The sequence below is a fragment of the Melozone crissalis genome, unplaced genomic scaffold, assembly GCF_028551555.1.
Source record: "Melozone crissalis strain CALT ecotype California unplaced genomic scaffold, PUWL_Pcris_2 ptg000165l_1, whole genome shotgun sequence".
Classification (NCBI taxonomy): Eukaryota; Metazoa; Chordata; class Aves; order Passeriformes; family Passerellidae; genus Melozone; species Melozone crissalis.
In genome coordinates this window covers 125,045-143,083 of record NW_026535935.1, presented here as the reverse complement: position 1 = coordinate 143,083, position 18,039 = coordinate 125,045, and positions in this window count along the sequence as shown.

The window sequence follows — 18,039 nt, the reverse complement described above, 5'->3', positions numbered from 1 at the left end:
CATCCTCCTTCCCCCACTGCATCTCCCTGCCTCAGGCACTGGCCTGAAACCTGGCCCAGGGGCAGCTTCAGGCCCACCAGGCCCCGTGCTCCCCCTGCCATGGTCTCTCCTGGCCTCTCCCTGCCACGCTCGGGCCCTGCCACACACACACCTCGGCACTGAGCGCTGTCTCGGGGGGCTTTGTCCTTTGCAGGCAACTGTGGTGACGTGGAAGATCCTCCAGGTGCCCTGTCTCCCACGGATCTTGAAGGTGTATTTCCCCCGCCTATTTGTGCATCTGCTATTCCAAGTGTTCTTCAGCACTCTGGATATGCCAGAGGAGGTCGACACCTTCTGGAAGGGATGCCAGGAAGAGCACGGCCTTGCCACCAGCCCCAACAGGTGCTCCATCCTACTCCTCCTGTCCCTGCCACGTGGCCTGCCAAGGAGCCAGTGCTGCCAGTGTGACCTGGGCTTTGCTGTGCACACAGGTTTGCTGTGCGCACCCTGAAGTCCCTGCTCTGCCTTCTCCGCTGCGAGGATGTGGTGATGGCAATGGAGCGCAGGTGTGCCTGGGACATGCTGCTCTCTCTTGACACTCACCACTTTGCCGTGGCTCTGCTTGCCAGGTGAGACTCCCTTCTCCCCACTGCCTCTGACATTGCTGCTCTGTGCCCAGGTGCCCCATAAAGTGTCCGTGGTGGCCATGGGTCAGAGGGCCTTGGCACTGAGGGATGGCCAAGCAGGCTGGAAAAGGCTGGCAGAGCAGGGTGCCCATCAGCAACCAACTCCCAAACGGCCCATGTCCCCTTGCTGGAAGGGTGCTGGGGAAAGATGAGAACTGGGTGAGTCACGCCTGGGAGACGTTTGCCCCACTGCATCAGGCTCTTGTTTCCTTTTTCCCCTCTTCAGAGAAATTCGCCGCTTAGCCATCCACTTTTGTTCCGCGGTGGCATTCTACCTGCTCGCCCTGCTCGGCAAAGAGATGCCATACTGGGATTTCCCTGCCCTGGCATTCCTTGTGGAGGTGAGCCTCAAGGCCAGCGCTGCCTGGCTGAGCGGCCTCCCAGCCCTCTGGCCTCTGGCAGCCACAGCTGCCAGGACAGTGCCCGTGCCCTGTGCTGCTGCCTGGGCCCGGCCCTGTGCGCTTCTGGGCTCCTACCGGCCGGCTCCCCTGTCACTGCCCTGTGCCTTTCAGGTCCTCGAGTGCCTGGACTTGAGGGAATGCAGTGACTGTGTTCTGGATATCCTGACCCAGAACCTGCAGAGCGAGCACATGGCCAGGCGTTACTTGGCACTCCGAGGCCTCGTAGTGCTGGGCAAGAATCCCTTGATGGTGAGAAGGGGGCAGTGGCTGAAGCCGTGCAGGCAGCGTGGGGCTGGGCAACGCAGTCGCTCGGCCTTGCCTGGGCTTCGGCCGCTGGGGCAGCTGTTCCCATCTCTCCTGCTTCCCGCTTCCGCTGCCCCAGCTTCGGGACAAGCCTTTGGCCTCTGGGCCCTGCGGCAGCAGGGCGGCCTTTCACAAAGTCGTCTTCTGCACAGGCTGAAAAAATGCAGAGCCTGACTGAAAGTCTTGTGGCGCTCCTGGAGGAAAATGACAGCGACATGATCAGGATGAGCATTCTTCTACTCAGATATTTGCTCCTGGATAATGGTGCTCCAATAGCCACCCCCATCGCCCTGCAGCTGGCTGAGGAGCTCCTGCCACTCTTTGACAGCATAAGTCTCTGTGCCCACAGCCACAGCCACTGGCTGCTGCCCGGACCCTTGTTGCCCTGTGCAGATGCACGCCTGTGCCCTGGGGGGCCTGAAGCAGCTGATGCTCAGGTCTTTTGCCCTTTCCTTTCATCCAGGATGACATCCAGGTGCAGCTGAGCTCCATGGCTCTCTTTCAAGAGATGCTGGACTTATTAACAGAAGAGGGAAGAAAGGCCCTCAAGTCCCACGTGCGCCAGAGCCTGCTCCCTCTCTACTTCCACTGCCATGATGAGAATCAGATGGTTGCTGAGGTGAGCACTTGTGGCCAGCTGCTGTCCCCCTGGCAGGGGCTTGGGCTGCCTCCTGCCCGGGCACCTTGTGGGCTGCAGCCTCCTCCAGCCTGTGCCACTGGATGCTCCTGTGCCCTGGACTGTGGGGCCATCTGTGCATCTCTGTCCCTCTCCAGGCCTCCCGGGAAACGCTGCATTCCTCAGCCAGATTCCTGAAGAGGAGGGATATAGAACAAATGCTACACGTGGATCAGAGCCTTGGGGAGTGCCTGGTAAGAACAGCAGAGACCCCCCAGCCTCAGCATGGCCAAGGTCCCTGAGGGCGGTGCTCAGTGTGCAGGGCTAACAGCTGTGCCCGCTGCTGCAGCCAGAGGCCACGCGGGCTCTTCTCCAGGCTCCCGTGGGCCTGAGTCGGGTGCCCATGGAGCCCCGGCCCGGCGGGGCTGCGTGGCGGCACCACGGCTCCCCGGGCAGCAGCCGGCCCTCTGCCCCTCCCCTCGGGAGCCCTTGGCCAGCGGCTGCTGGCTGCGCCTCAGGGCTGGGCGGGCAGGCGAGGCCGGCGATGGGCGCCGGCAGCGCCCAGCCCAGGAGCTGAGCCCGCGCCAACCCTTCCCTCCTGCCGCTCTCTGCAGCTGGCAGAGGACAGGAGCCGAGCGGCTGAGCACGTGCGCAGGGCACTGCACTACCTGCAGTGCCCACAGGAGTCCCTGCGAGAGGCGGCCGTCAGGTTCATGGGTGAGTCCTGAGCCCGGGCTCCTCCCCGGCCCGCCGCAGCTCGGCCCCAGCCCCGCCTGCTGCCCCGGCAGCGCCAGCCCGGCCCGGCGCCGTGGAGCCCCGCCTGGCCTGGGCGTTGCTGCTGCCGCCCTCTGGCAGCCGTGCCCTGGGGCGGCAGCATGCGGCAAGGGCCCGGGCCGAGCCCTGCCGGGCCAGCAGCCCGTGTGGCCACAGCGCCGGCAGCACCGCTGGCAGGGAGCTGTGCCGCTGGGGCTGTGACAGGCTCTGTGTTCACAGGCGTGGCCGGGCGGCACCTGAGGGGGCAGCAGCAAGAGCTGCAGCTGATCTGTACTGGTGAGTGAATGAGGGCAGCGGGCTGACAGCGGGGGCTGCCGGAGTAGCTGAAAGCCCTGCCCCGGTAGCAGAGGGCTCTGCTCCTTGTGCAGACATGGGGCGGCGTGGGCAGAGCACACAGAGATTTCAGGGCCACCTTGGGGATTTGTGGCCAGCAGCTTCGGGCCGGTGCCCTTGGTCCCTGCTCCCTCCTGGCCATGGCTAGAGCCGGCTGGGATGGCCCTGGCAGGGGGCACTCCTTGGCCCCCTGCAGATCCGAGATGTGACCATGGCTCTGTCCCTCTCTCTTGCAGCCCTTGAACCACTGACTGCGGACATCAGCAGTGCCGTGTCGGACATGGCAGTAGAAACACTGTATGTCCTCCAGGCACTGCAGAGTGAGCGATATTCCCTCTTCCAGAGGCTGCAAGATTAGCTCTGCAGGGCATGGAGGATACGGCCTCGTCTGTTGGGGCTTGGCTGGCTGCTCTGCTGCCGCTCTGCAGAGACCTGATGCCAGAGGCTCTGTCTGCTGGGGCCACCTGAGCCAGCTGGAATTTTCCATTTCTTCAAGATTGTTCTTTTCTTCTTTTTGTTTTTTTTTTCTTTAGTATATGATTATAGAGTGTGTTATAATACACAGACTCCCAGGAGCTTTCTTTTGCTACCCAGGGTCTGCAGGGCATAGGGGAAGAGGGGGAGAAGGGTATTCTGGCTCAGTAAGCTGCCCAGGCATGCAGTGGGCAAGGGAAAATGGCCAGAAGCCCCTTGTCCTGTGGTGGCTCTGCTGAAGCCTTTGTGCTGGTGACAGAGTGGGTGGGCAGGGGCCGGGGCTGCAGGGATCCCTGCCAAAGCGGTGCCTGGAGATGGCCACAAGCCCTGTGCCAGGAAGGAGCCACCCTCTGTATCCTCCTGCCCGTGTGCTGCTGGCTGGATTGCTGAGGGCTCCCAGGTGCCTCTGGATGGGGCTGCTCTGCAGCTGCTGGTGGGCTGCGGCGCTGCTGCCGGACAGCTTGGCCGGGCTGGGGCAGCCCCTGAGGGGCTGGGGCGCTGGCAAGCCCTGAGCAATGGGCTGGCAGAGGCCACAAGCAGCCCCCTGGCAGCTGCCCGCCTTGTTCCTACCAGAGTTGACTTGCAAGAGGGATCCTGGGCACTCTGGAACTAACAGCATCAGTGTTGATGGAAACCCAAATGCAGGGAAATCTCAGACCTTTGGTCTTGTCAGCAAAGCTTAGAATTAAACACAGGATTTGATCGGAGACCTTGGAAAGGGCTTCCAAACTTAGGTGCTAGAAGCGAGAATGTGGATTTCTAGTTTATTATAGCAGAGAGACGGGGAGGAAGGTTGAAGTGGAGGAAAGTTTAGAGTTTTAGGGCTGAAGATCTAGAAAAAATAAAAGTAGTTACAATGGTAAACAAGAAGCTTAGGATGCAGTGCTGTAGGTTTGTGTGTCATAACATGATTGGCTAAGGAAGCTTACACTGTAGCATGAGCCCCTAAGACGAAGTATTGAAGGATTGGCTGCAAAACATAAATATCCTTGTTGGCAGTGTCTTCTTGGCCAAGAAATCCTTCAAAGCTCTTGTAACTACAAGTCTTGCGGCCTTGTGAGCCATGCGGTGGAGATGTGAGCCAAACTCACCCTTCCTGTCTTTGTAGCAGAGAAGAAAAAGCAATGGCATCATCTAAAACACTCAGAGGTCTGCTCTCTAGCTTGTTCCAAACTCCCTCAAATCCCCCAAAGTGGGATTTCGCTACAAAGAGATGACAAGGGCTCTTAGTGCTGGCTCTTTGACTCCAGAGCAGCTGTTTTAGAATCTTTCCCATAACCCTGTGTAGTCATGTGCCAGAAATGGATCATTTGAAGAAGCTTTCCCAACTGACTTGCATGGAGGTTTGTCTGAAGGGTATTTGAGGAGAAAGGCTCCCAGCAGAGGTCTGGGCTTTGGCCGAGCTGTGTCCCCTGCTGATTGTGAAGTGTGCCATCAGCTGCAGGGCATCCTGGGCTGAAAAATATCATTGAGTCACTTGGACTTGCTCTTTTAGGCCTCTAAGAGCCGGACCAAATTTCGGGGCACATTTGGAGACCTCATCAATGAGCGCGTGGACGACCTCGGATTTTCCCAATTGCTGGGAATGGTTCCCCAGGTCCTTGGTGTAAAATCAGGCTCCTCAGCAAGTGCAGATCTGCAAGATGAGAAACAATTTAGGCAATTGGTGATGCATCTTTCTAAATCGCTCTCCTTTCTCTCCTTTTTTCAAATACAAAGCTGTATTTTGTGTCAGGTACATACAGGCAACATGTGTATTTGTGATTTTGATATGTGTGGAAACCAACCATGGGACACTTATAAAGACGAATTCTAATATAACTGAGGAAAGCAAAGCATGGAAGAAGGCCTTTGAACCTATCCTTTGTTCCTAATTAGCTTTTATAAGTCTTAAATTGATTTAGAAGCATTTGAATTAAAGCTTTGAGGATGTTGCTTTTTGACAGGAACTTTCTGCTTGTAGCTAAGCCTTCAAGAGTTTTGCAATAATAACCTTTTGAAGTATAATTTCAGAATATTGCTTGTAGTAAGGATCTCTGAAACTATAGCTTTAGAATATATAAAAAGGAAATATGCCTATCTCAGGCCTTGACAAAACAGTGAAAAGCAGCTTGAGGAATGAATATGAATATCAACGCAAGGACTAACGGTTTTGACCAAGGGAAGCTGGATATCGCTGTTGTGAGATTTATAGTCCATGCAATCAAAAGGTAAAGCCATGTCTGGAATCTGGACCCCACCAGCTGGGAGACTTCTTTCTTCGTTCAGAAGTTGGACCCCCCACCACCTGGGATATTCCTTTTCTGGGATACATCCTGAGAAAAAATAATCACAATACTGTATAGAATTGTGATGTAAAAATTGGGAAAAGAAACTACTGATGAGTAAAAAATTTGGACTAGAAACTGCTGAGAAAGCTTAGGAATGCCCCTATAAATACTGGTAAGCCTCAACTATCCGTGTGCAGTTGAGGGAAAACTTCCCGCACTGTACTCAGCGCTGTATTGCTCATACTTTACCAGAATAATTAATAAATTGATTACTGCTTGAATAATGACCTACTCAAGCTTCTCATTTCTAACATTATAGTACTGTTTACTGTATAGTACTCTGCCCAGGGGCAGAGCCCGCACCGAGCCTTCCCTGCCGGCGCTCCCCGCAGCTGCTGCAAGACGAGAGCCGAGCGGCCGAGCACCTGCGCTGGGCCCTGCCACACCTGCAGAGCCCACAGACGCCCCTACGAGAGGCGGCCGTCAGGCTCATGGGTGAGCCGGCAGCCCCGCGCCCCTCCCTGCCCCCGGCCCGGCTGCTGCCCCGGCTAAAGCGGGAGCCGCGCCCCGGCCGCTGCGGCCCCGCCCACCCTGGGCATTGCTGCCGCCGCCCTCCCGCAGCCGTTCCCTGGGGCGGCAGCGGGCGGCAGGGCCCGGCAGCAGCCCTGCCCGCCAGGAGAGCGTGCGGCCACAGGGCTGGCAGAGCCCGTGTCGGGCAGCTGTGCCGCCTGGTGCCGCCACATGCTCTGTCTTGCCAGGGGTGGCCGGAGTGCTCGTGATGGGGCAGCAGGAGGAGCTCCAGGTCCTCACTGAGGGTGAGTCAGGGCAGCCACGTGGCAGCGAGCACTGCCAGGGGTGTGGGGGCAGCTGCAAATCCCGGCTCCGCAGCTACAATCCGTTCCCGGGCTGCGGAGGGCTCTGCTGCCTGTGCGGACCAGGGGTGGTGGGGCCACAGCCCAGAGAACTTTCGGGGACACGGGGGGTCTGTGGCCAGAACCCTCTGGCTGAAGCCCTTGTCTCCCGCTCCCTCCTGGCCATGGCAAGAGCTGGCTGGGATGGCCCTGGCAGGAGGCTTTCCTTGGATTCCCTCAATCCGGCCTCTGACCGTGGCTCTGTTCCTCTCTCTTCCAGCTCCTCAGGGAAGATGAGAGCCCATCCTGCATGAACACATGGGTTCAGCTGAAATTCGAAGCAAGATCTGCATAACCTCATTTGTCTCCTGCATCAGATGTACCTATACCGGCCTCCTTCGATGATTTCCAGTGCCCATCAAAGATGGGAGAATCGACAGAGCAGAAGGGACCAGCTGCAGTTCCAGCACGGCTCTGGCTACTCAGAGCTGAGCCTGTGTGAAGCCCCAGCAGCTCCTGCCATCTCTCTCCCTGTTGGCACCTCCCTCCCTGCAGACCTCAGGCCCTGCCCATCCCCTTTTCTGCCTCCCAGCTCACCCCTTACCTTCGCTTTCCCTTAATAAACAGTTTGGGTTTTTCACTTGAACCGCATATCCGTGGAGCTGAAGTGACACAAAACCTGAGCCCGGAGACACGCAGGGCCCTGCTGCCCTTCTCCTGCCTGCTGTGTTCCGGGCACGGACAGAGAGGAACAAGGGCAGCTCAGGCTGCAAAGTTCCCTGTCCCGCTGCTCCAGTTGCACAGCGGCGTGGACTTAAAGGGCATGCTGAGCACGCTGAAGGGGACAAGGACTCTGAGTTGTAGAAGAGCCAGCTTGAGTGTGCTCTGAACCCAGCCATGAGGAATTCCAGTGCAGGCATCCACGGAGGGCAAAGGAGCTTGCAATGGCAGAAGTTTCCACAAAGAGCTTCCTGAAAGCACAGCAATGCTCCATCCCTACACAGGGACAGGAAGAGGGCAGTGAGACCAGAGGCAGGGGCCCAATCCCATCCCTCTGGGGCATGGCTGCAAAACAGCCGCAGCTGTGTCTTCCCGTGCCTGTGTTTGGGCTGTGCTGAGCCCAGAGCCAGCCAGCTTGTGCTCTGCTGTGCCAAGAGCGTTCTGGGCAGGCAGGCAGGCAGAAGTGCCGCTTGCACTGTGGGGAAGGGGGTCACGAGAGCTTCCTGCGGGAACAGGGCTCTGCTCCTTGCCTGGGAACAGCCTGGTTTTGCTGTCGTGAGCGCAGGCAGGAGCTCAGGCACTTGAAGGGGCAGCGGGCAGCTCTTGTTTATAGGGGGTCTGGGGCTGCGTGCCACAATGGACACGAGGAAACAGGCTCGGGAGAAGGAAGATGAGCTCGAGCTGGAGTGCCTGTGCTACAAGGTGCAGAAGTAATTGAGCCTTGCCAGGGTTTCTTAAGTGTGTGTTGGTGTTCCCTGGGAAATGGACACATTTGGGGAAATGCCTTTGGAAGAGAGAGGCTTGCTTCTCAAGCAAAGTGCTTCCCCAGGAGCCTCTAGTGAGCTAGGTGCAGCTGTCTCCCTTTGGCTCCTTGCGCTCCTTTCCATCCTTGAGGCCCCTTGCATTTGGCAGAGGGGCATGGCAAGGGAGAAGGCTGTGAAGAGCAGCTTTGGCAATCTGCCTGGGCCTGCAGAGACCAAGGCAAGCACCAGCGGCAGGGTGTGTCCGCCGCCTTTGAGCACAGGACAGAGGGGGATAATCTCTGTCCAGCCAAGAGCCCCAAATGCCTCTCAGAGACCTGTGAATTCAAAGGCCTTTATGCACATTCATGCCATCTTCCCTATCTGCTGTGTTTTAACTCTTGGCAAGATGCATTTGCCTCTTGCTTGCTGGAAGCTGCTCTGCTTCAGGGCCAGCAGCGAGCTGGGCTGTGCGGGCCCCGTGGAGAGTCCTTCCCCGAGCACTTGGCAGCTCTTGGTGTGTCCAGGGCTGTGTTAGACATTTGGGGCAATGGATTCCTTCCAAGCGGGGGCACCTTGGCTGGGGAGTGGTTGGCCCCGGGGCACGTGGCAGCATGTCCCTTTGTGACACGGTGCAGCAGGTTCCCTGTGGAACCGAAAGGGACACCGTGTCTTGGCAGCCCTTTGTGACACGCGCTGACATAGGGGCTGGCAGCCACACAGCCACGCCACAGTGCTCAGTGCACGCAACGGGACAGGAGGTGACAGAGCGGTGCTGTGAGGCGACCCTGCACAGTCAGCTCGTTGGCTGCTGACCTGGAGCTTTTCCAAGGCATTCCTCCTGTGGCTGGCCTCACGGCCAGACCTCGGCATTTGGTGACTCGGAGCTTTTCCAAGGCATCTCCCATCCCTGCAGCTGGTGCCCTCGTGGCCAGGCCGTGGGACTTGGTGACCTCCATTGTTTGCCAGGAGTGTCCTATCATTGTGGCAGGAGCCCTCGAGTGCAGGACTTGCTGTGCTCTCGCCTTTCTGAGGCTCCTCTGTTGCAGGTGCCTTCAAGGCAAGACTGCAGCCCTTGCTGACGCAGGCCTTTGCCAAGGCATTTGAAAGGTTAGACAGCAGGATGGCGGGCGGACTGCTCAGTCTGTTCAAGGGGCTTTGGGGCAAGAAAAGCAAAGGCCCTGCAGCTGCCCCAGTGCAGAAGCCTGCAGAGCCAGAGAAGTTGCAGATGCTGCAGGACGGTGAGTGGTGGAGCTGGGCTGCTGGGCCGGTGCCTGCAGCTGGCCTGGCCCTGCCCCACCCCATCCCATCCCATCCCATCCCATCCCATCCCATCCCATCCCATCCCATCCCATCCCATCCCTGTGGACATGCCCATGGACGGGATGGGAGAGAGACCGGGGCTGCGCCCCTGAATTGCCGTGCTCCATCCCCTGGGCTCCCGTGGGGCTGTCCCTGCCTGGGGAGCGCAGGGCTGGGCTGTGTTCTCCAGCCTCTCCCGCAGCCCCTCACCTCTGGCTGCGCTTGCTCTTTAACAGATGCAGCCAGGGACCCAACTCAAGAGCAGGAGCCCACCCGTGGCCGCTTCCACAGAACAGCGCAGGTACCTGCGGCCATCCCCACCTGGGCCGGGCCTACTGGCGCTGCTTGGCTGATCCCTGCGCTTGGAGCAGGCCATGGAACGTCCCTCCCCTCCCTCCCTCCTTCTGCTGCAGACACTGCGGAGGTTTCTGCACCTGGGCCGCACAAAGACCCGTGGCACCGGCACCAAGGGCACGGCCCAGCCCGACTCCAGGCCTGGCCAGCTGCGGGCAGAGGCTGCTGCCATCTCAGCGTCCTCGGAGCTCGCAGCAGCCTCTGAGCAGGACACGGCCCAGGGCAGGGCGGAGGCTGGCATGGCCCTGACTGAGGGCATGGCCATCACCCACACCCAGGCTCAGGGCATGCCAGACACTCAGGCCAAGCCCACACTGACCGTGGCTCCTGCACCCACTCTGGAGGTTTTCCAGAAGCGTGCAGCTTCTCCACAGCAGGTAAGTGACGAAAGTGAAGGGAGAACGAGCACACATCCGATTGATGAGCATCGATCTCAGATTTATTGATCCAGCTTACACACTTTTATAGTAGTGTTAATTAAGTTCATACATATTGCAAAACCCGAGCTCATCACTGCTTACAGATTACACACCAACCCCTCCTTTGTTGTCAATACCTGTGGTTTCTTGTTGAGGCTAATACTTGTTTTTCTGATCCTGCTGTTGACTTGTTATTGAGCACCCTTCAAGGACTCCATGTTTTCCACCATGTTTTTCTCATAACTTAGCCAAGGACAAGGTATTTATTGTTTTTAAGGAAAAGCCTGAGAACTTGCTGGTTACAGCTGCCTTTTACTTTTTAACCAGCTGTATGTGATCATGGCCTTTTTCTATAAGCCATGTCTGAAAAAAGCTCTCCACAGCTAAGCAAACTGGGGCCAGGGCTGAAGGCCTCCCAGGATCATGTGGCTCCTCAAGCTACATCCGCTGGACCCCCTCAGCCTTTGAGGCCATTACAGTGGGGTGGGAAGGCAAGCACTTCTTCGGGGAAGCTGGGCAAGTTGCTCCCTTGGACAGCACTCCAAGTCTTCCCCACGCCGCGTCCTCCAGGTGCAAGCCATGGTCAGGGATATTCTCCGGAGACTGGCGTCCTGTGTCACCGTGGATGCCAGGCTGCAAATGGAGATTCTGAACCTGACAGAGGAACACCCTGTTCAAGTGGTGATGAGCCTCCTATGCTGTGCCCCAACGTGTGACAGGTACGGAGCACAAGTGCCTCGAGAGCTCAGTGCTCACCGGCCCGTAGGGCCCCTCACCCTGTACAGCCTGTCCAGTGGGCTCTGCCAGACAGGCAGAGAGCTGCGGGAGCCTCGGGCCCCTCTGTTTCCTGAGCCTCTGCCACGCTCCCTCTCTGCCCTTCAGGGCACCGGGGCTCTGTCACCCAGCCCCACGCAGCCGCACGGGGCACGGTGCTGACGCACAGCTCTGCTCACACAGAGCCGCCGCGCTGATGTGGAGAGCCATCGGCACGTCCGGAGTGGCCGCCCAGGAGGTGCTTCCAGCGCTGCTCTCTGCCATGGAGGAGCAGCCGCCCTATGGCAGCTTCTCCTGCGGAGACAAGGCTGTCTTTGCCCTGGCTGTGAGTTTCTGCAGCTGGTCTTTGCTCGCCCTCCTGGTTGCCTCTCCAGCACCTCTCCCTGCTCTCCCTAGCCTGCAGCTCCCTGCCTGGGCTCAAAGCTGGCCTAGGGGCAGGCTCAGGGGCAGCAGGCCGCGTGCTCCCCCTGCGTCTCCCCTCGGGCCCTGCCTCATAGACACCCTGGCACTGAGCGCTGCCTCAGGCTGCTTTGTCTCTTGCAGGCAACTCTGGTGCTGTGGAGGATTGCTCCCATGTGTGAGTGGCACTGTGCCATTCTGCTTCATTCTCCCCAACTGTTTGTGGCTCTGCTCTTGCAAATTTTCACCACCACAGAGCAGATGCCAGGGGACATGGAAACTGGGAGATTCTGGAGAGCGTGCCGGGAAGAACACGGCCTTCCCTGCCATCCCCACAGGTGCCAGTCGCCCTGTCCTTCCCACGCCCTCGTGGCCAGGGCCAGCGCTCCCAGAGTGACCTGGCCTTTGCTCGGCATGCAGGTTTGCAGTGCAGACCATGAAGGCTCTGCTCTCCCGCCTGGGCTTTGACAAGAAGCTGGTGGCTCTGGAGAACAAGCGGGTCTGGGAGAAGCTGCTCTGTGCCGACACCCAGCACTATGCAGCAGATCTGCTGGCCAGGTGAGATCTCCTACGCCCCGCCGCCACCGTCAGCATTTGTGCTCCCTGCCCAGAGTGCCCCACACAGTCCCTGGGGCTGTAAGCGAGAGCCCTTGTCAGCGAGGGAGGGCCGAGCAGACTGGGAAAGGCTGGGAGAGGAGGATGCCCAGCAGCAGCCGCCTCCCAAGGGCCCCATGTCCCCTTGCAGAGTGCTGGAGAAAGATCAGACCTCTGTGAGACCACGCCTGGGAGAGGTCTGCCCGCCCGGCTCAGGGCCTTGTTTCCTTTTTCCCATGCCAGGGAGATGCGCCGTGGCTTGAGCCCCTTGTGTCCCCACATGGCCTCACACCTGCTCAGCCTGCTCCTCGGGAAGCAGCCCCGCTGGCATCTGCCTGCCCTGGCGTTCTTTGTGGAGGTGAGCCTGATGGCCAGCGCTGCCTGGCTGAGCTGCCTCCCAGCTCTTGGGCCTCCCGTAGCTGCAGCCGCCTGGGAGGCTGCCCACACCCACTGCTGCTGCCTGGGCCTGGCCCTATGAGGCTCTGGGCTCCTGCCGGCCGGCTCCCCCATCACTGCCCTGTGCCTTTCAGGTCCTGGAGTGTCTGGACTTGAGCAAACAGGGTCCCAGTGCCCTGCTGGTGGTATCCAGGCACCTGCTGAGCCAGTGCAGGGACAGGCTGCGCCGGGCGCTCAGAGGCCTTGTGGTGCTCAGCAAGGAGCCCTCGCTGGTGAGAAGGGGCAGTGGCTGAAGCCATGCTGGCAGTGTGGGGCTGGGCAACGCAGACCTCTGGGCTTGGCTGGCCTTTGGCAGCAGAGGCAGCTGCTCCCAGCTCTCCTGCCTCCTGCTTCAGCTGCCCCAGTGCCCCAAGCAGCTGTTGGTGCTGCGGCCATTCACGGCTTCACAGCACAGCCTGGTCTTGCACACAGGCCGGAGGAATATGCTGCCTCTATCCACACCTGGTGGAGCAGCTGGCTGACCCAGATGCAGAGGTGGTCTGGATGAGCCTCTGTGTGCTCACACATACGCTCCAGGACAAAGACCTCCTGCTACCCAGCGTCACCGCCCTGAAGCTGGCTGAGTCCCTCCTGCCACACTTTGAGAACGTAAGGCTATGTGGCCCCAGCCAAGGGCACTGGATGCTACCTGGAAACTTTGTGCTCTGTGCAGTTCTGGGCCTTTGCCTCAATGGGCCTGGAGTAGTTGGTGCTGAGGTCTTTTGCTTTCCTTCCAGGACAACAGCCACGTGCAGCTGCTCTCCATTCAGCTCTTTTGCAAGGTGATGGAGCTGGTAGTGGAAGAGGGGGAAGAGCTTCTCACGACATTTGTGAACCAGAGCCTGCTCCCTCTATTCTTGCGCTGGCACAATGAGAACCTGTATGTGGCCAAGGTGAGGTTTTGTGTGATGGTGCCGCATCCCTGGCAGGGGGCTTGGCCACCTCCTGCCCTGGCACCTGGCGGGCTCCAGCCTCCCCATGGTCATGGCACAGGGACACAGGTCCTGTGCCCTGGGCTCTGGTGCCACCTGCAGCTCTCTGCCACTCTCCAGGCCTCTTTCCAAGCCCTGCTTTGTGCGGCACGCTTCCTGAAGAGGAGGGACCTTGAGGAGCTGCTGACGAAGGCGTGGCGGATTAAGTTTGCTGAGAGCCTGGTAAGGACAGCCGGGGAGATCGAGCCCTGCCCCTGGTGCACGATGTGGAGGACCGGCAGCTGTGCCACTGCCCAGCGCCGCAGCCAGGCCCGCCAGCCTGTGCCCCCCATGCTGCTCCCTGTCCCGGGCTGTGTGGGCCGGCTCGGCCGGTGCTGGGGCCAGGGAGAGCCCGGCCAAGGGGCAGAGCCCATGCCAAGCCTTCCCTGCTGGTGCTCCCCGCAGCTGCTGCAGGACGAGAGCCAAGCGGCTGAGAGCCCACAGAGGACCCTGCGAGAGGCAGCTGTCAGGTTCATGGGTGAGCCCTGAGCCCGGCGCCCCTCCCTGCCCCCAGCCCGGCTGCTGCCCTGGCTACAGTGAGAGCCGGGCCTCTGCAGCTGGCTGGGATGGCCCTGGCAGGAGGCTTTCCTTGGATTTCCTCAATCTGGCCTCTGACCTTGGCTCTGTTCCTCTCTCTTCCAGCTCTTCAAGCCCTGAAGGAAGATGAGAGTTCATCGTGCCTGAGCAAACTGCTTCAGATGATCTTTGAAGGAAGATCTGCAGGACTTTGTCTGATGGATCAGATGTACCAGTGTCCATCAGCGATTTCAAGTGCCCATTGAAGATGGGAGCACCTGCAGAACAGGATGGAGCAGCTGGAGCTCCAGGCACAGCATGGCTGCTCAGAGCTGAGCCTGTGTGAAGCCCCAGCAGCTCCTGCCATCTCTCTCCCTGTTGGCACCTCCCTCCCTGCAGACCTCAGGCCCTGCCCATCCCCTTTTCTGCCTCCCAGCTCACCCCTTACCTTCGCTTTCCCTTAATAAACAGTTTGGGTTTTTCACTTGAACCGCATATCCGTGGAGCTGAAGTGACACAAAACCTGAGCCCGGAGACACGCAGGGCCCTGCTGCCCTTCTCCTGCCTGCTGTGTTCCGGGCACGGACAGAGAGGAACAAGGGCAGCTCAGGCTGCAAAGTTCCCTGTCCCGCTGCTCCAGTTGCACAGCGGCGTTGACTTAAAGGGCATGCTGAGCACGCTGAAGGGGACAAGGACTCTGAGTTGTAGAAGAGCCAGCTTGAGTGTGCTCTGAACTTGCGCGAAGAAGCAGCTTCTTCGTCTCCGGGAGGCGGAGAGAGCGGCAACTTCGCAAAGGTGATGAAACAAGCTGTACAACACTGCGATTGTGTGCGCAGCTTGCCAACTGAGAGAAAACAGTACCAGACCACTCTCCTGCCTTTTCTATTCACATGAACATTCGATTGGAAGCTGTTTTGGACAACTTTCTTTCTCTTCTTGCAAAACACTCGGCAGACCTCCGTGCAGCCTCTAGAACACGATGGGAGATGTTTTCTGTGCTGGCACAGTTTCTCCTTGCCAGACAGAGTGGAAAAGCTTTTTGCTAAGATGTAGACGAGAAGCGAGGCTAAAGAAGCACGTATGGTACTCTGCAGAGCTAAGCATCGCTCCCGGACCTCTTTCCGCAGAAGGCGCACACCACAGAGCACAGTGAGCGGCAGAATCGTCTTTGCGCGAAGAAGCAGCTTCTTCGTCTCCGGGAGCCGGAGAGAGCGGCAACTTCGCAAAGGTGATGAAACAAGCTGTACAACACTGCGATTGTGTGCGCAGCTTGCCAACTGAGAGAAAACAGTACCTGACCACTCTCCTGCCTTTTCTATTCACATGAACATTCGATTGCAAGCTGTTTTGGACAACTTTCTTTCTCTTCTTGCAAAACACTCGGCAGACCTCCGTGCAGCTTCTAGAACACGATGGGAGATGTTTTCTGTGCTGGCAAAGTTTCTCCTTGCCAGACAGAGTGGAAAAGCTTTTTGCTAAGATGTAGACGAGAAGAGAGGCTAAAGACGAAGGTACGGTGCTCTGCAGAGCTAAGCACCGCTCCCGGACCTCTTTCGGCAGAAGGCGCACACCGCAGAGCACTGTGAGCGGCAGAATCGTCTTTGCGCGAAGAAGCAGCTTCTTCGTCTCCGGGAGCCGGAGAGAGCGGCAGCTTCGCAAAGGTGATGAAACAAGCTGTACAACACTGCAATTGTGTGCGCAGCTTGCCAAGTGAGAGAAAACAGTACCTGACCACTCTCCTGCCTTTTCTATACACTTGAACATTCGATTGCAAGCTGTTTTGGACAACTTTCTTTCTCTTCTTGCAAAACACTCGGCAGACCTCCGTGCAGCCTCTAGAACACGATGGGAGATGTTTTTTGTGCTGGCACAGTTTCTCCTTGCCAGACAGAGTGGAAAAGCTTTTTGCTAAGATGTAGACGAGAAGAGAGACTAAAGACGAATGTACGGTGCTCTGCAGAGCTAAGCACCGCTCCCGGACTTCTTTCGGCAGAAGGCGCACACCGCAGAGCACAGTGAGCGGCAGAACCGTCTTTGCGCGAAGAAGCAGCTTCTTCGTCTCCGGGAGCCGGAGAGAGCGGCAGCTTCGCAAAGGTGATGAAACAAGCTGTACAACACTGCGATTGTGTGCGCAGCTTGCCAACTGAGAGAAAACAGTACCTGAGCACTCTCCTGCCTTTTCTATTCACATGAACATTCGATTGCAAGCTGTTTTGGACAACTTTCTTTCTCTTCTTGCAAAACACTCGGCAGACCTCCGTGCAGCCTCTAGAACACGATGGGAGATGTTTTCTGTGCTGGCACAGTTTCTCCTTGCCAGACAGAGTGAATAAGCTTTTTGCTAAGATGCAGACGAGAAGAGAGGCTAAAGACGAAGGTACGGTGCTCTGCAGAGCTAAGCACCGCTCCCGGACCTCTTTCGGCAGAAGGCGCACACCGCAGAGCACTGTGAGCGGCAGAATCGTCTTTGCGCGAAGAAGCAGCTTCTTCGTCTCCGGGAGCCGGAGAGAGCGGCAACTTCACAAAGGTGATGAAACAAGCTGTACAACACTGCGATTGTGTGCGCAGCTTGCCAACTGAGAGAAAACAGTACCTGACCACTCTCCTGCCTTTTTTATTCACATGAACATTCGGTTGCAAGCTGTTTTGGACAACTTTCTTTCTCTTCTTGCAAAACACTCGGCTGACCTCCGTGCAGCCTCTAGAACACGATGGGAGAAGTTTTCTGTGCTGGCACAGTTTCTCCTTGCCAGACAGAGTGGAAAAGCTTTTTGCTAAGATCTAGACGAGAAGAGAGGCTAAAGACGAAGGTACGGTGCTCTGCAGAGCTAAGCACCGCTCCCGGGCCTCTTTCGGCAGAAGGCGCACACCGCAGAGCACTGTGAGCGGCAGAATCGTCTTTGCGCGAAGAAGCAGCTTGTTCGTCTCCGGGAGCCGGAGAGAGCGGCAACTTCGCAAAGGTGATGAAACAAGCTGTACAACACTGCGATTGTGTGCGCAGCTTGCCAAGTGAGAGAAAACAGTACCTGACCACTCTCCTGCCTTTTCTATTCACATGAACATTCGATTGCAAGCTGTTTTGGACAACTTTCTTTCTCTTCTTGCAAAACACTCGGCAGACCTCCGTGCAGCCTCTAGAACACCATGGGAGATGTTTTCTGTGCTGGCACAGTTTCTCCTTGCCAGACAGAGTGGAAAAGCTTTTTGCTAAGATGCAGACGAGAAGAGAGGCTAAAGACGAAGGTACGGTGCTCTGCAGAGCTAAGCACCGCTCCCGGACCTCTTTCGGCAGAAGGCGCACACCGCAGAGCACTGTGAGCGGCAGAATCGTCTTTGCGCGAAGAAGCAGCTTCTTCGTCTCCGGGAGCCGGAGAGAGCGGCAACTTCGCAAAGGTGATGAAACAAGCTGTACAACACTGCGATTGTGTGCGCAGCTTGCCAACTGAGAGAAAACAGTACCTGACCACTCTCCTGCCTTTTTTATTCACATGAACATTCGGTTGCAAGCTGTTTTGGACAACTTTCTTTCTCTTCTTGCAAAACACTCGGCTGACCTCCGTGCAGCCTCTAGAACACGATGGGAGATGTTTTCTGTGCTGGCACAGTTTCTCCTTGCCAGACAGAGTGGAAAAGCTTTTTGCTAAGATGTAGACCAGAAGAGAGGCTAAAGACGAAGGTACGGTGCTCTACAGAGCTAAGCACCGCTCCCGGGCCTCTTTCGGCAGAAGGCGCACACCGCAGAGCACTGTGAGCGGCAGAATCGTCTTTGCGCGAAGAAGCAGCTTCTTCGTCTCCGGGAGCCGGAGAGAGCGGCAACTTCGCAAAGGTGATGAAACAAGCTGTACAACACTGCGATTGTGTGCGCAGCTTGCCAACTGAGAGAAAACAGTACCTGACCACTCTCCTGCCTTTTCTATTCACATGAACATTCGATTGCAAGCTGTTTTGGACAACTTTCTTTCTCTTCTTGCAAAACACTCGGCAGACCTCCATGCAGCCTCTAGAACACGATGGGAGATGTTTTGTGTGCTGGCACAGTTTGTCCTTGCCAGACAGAGTGGAAAAGCTTTTTGCTAAGATGTAGACGTGAAGAGACGCTAAAGAAGCACGTATGGTACTCTGCAGATC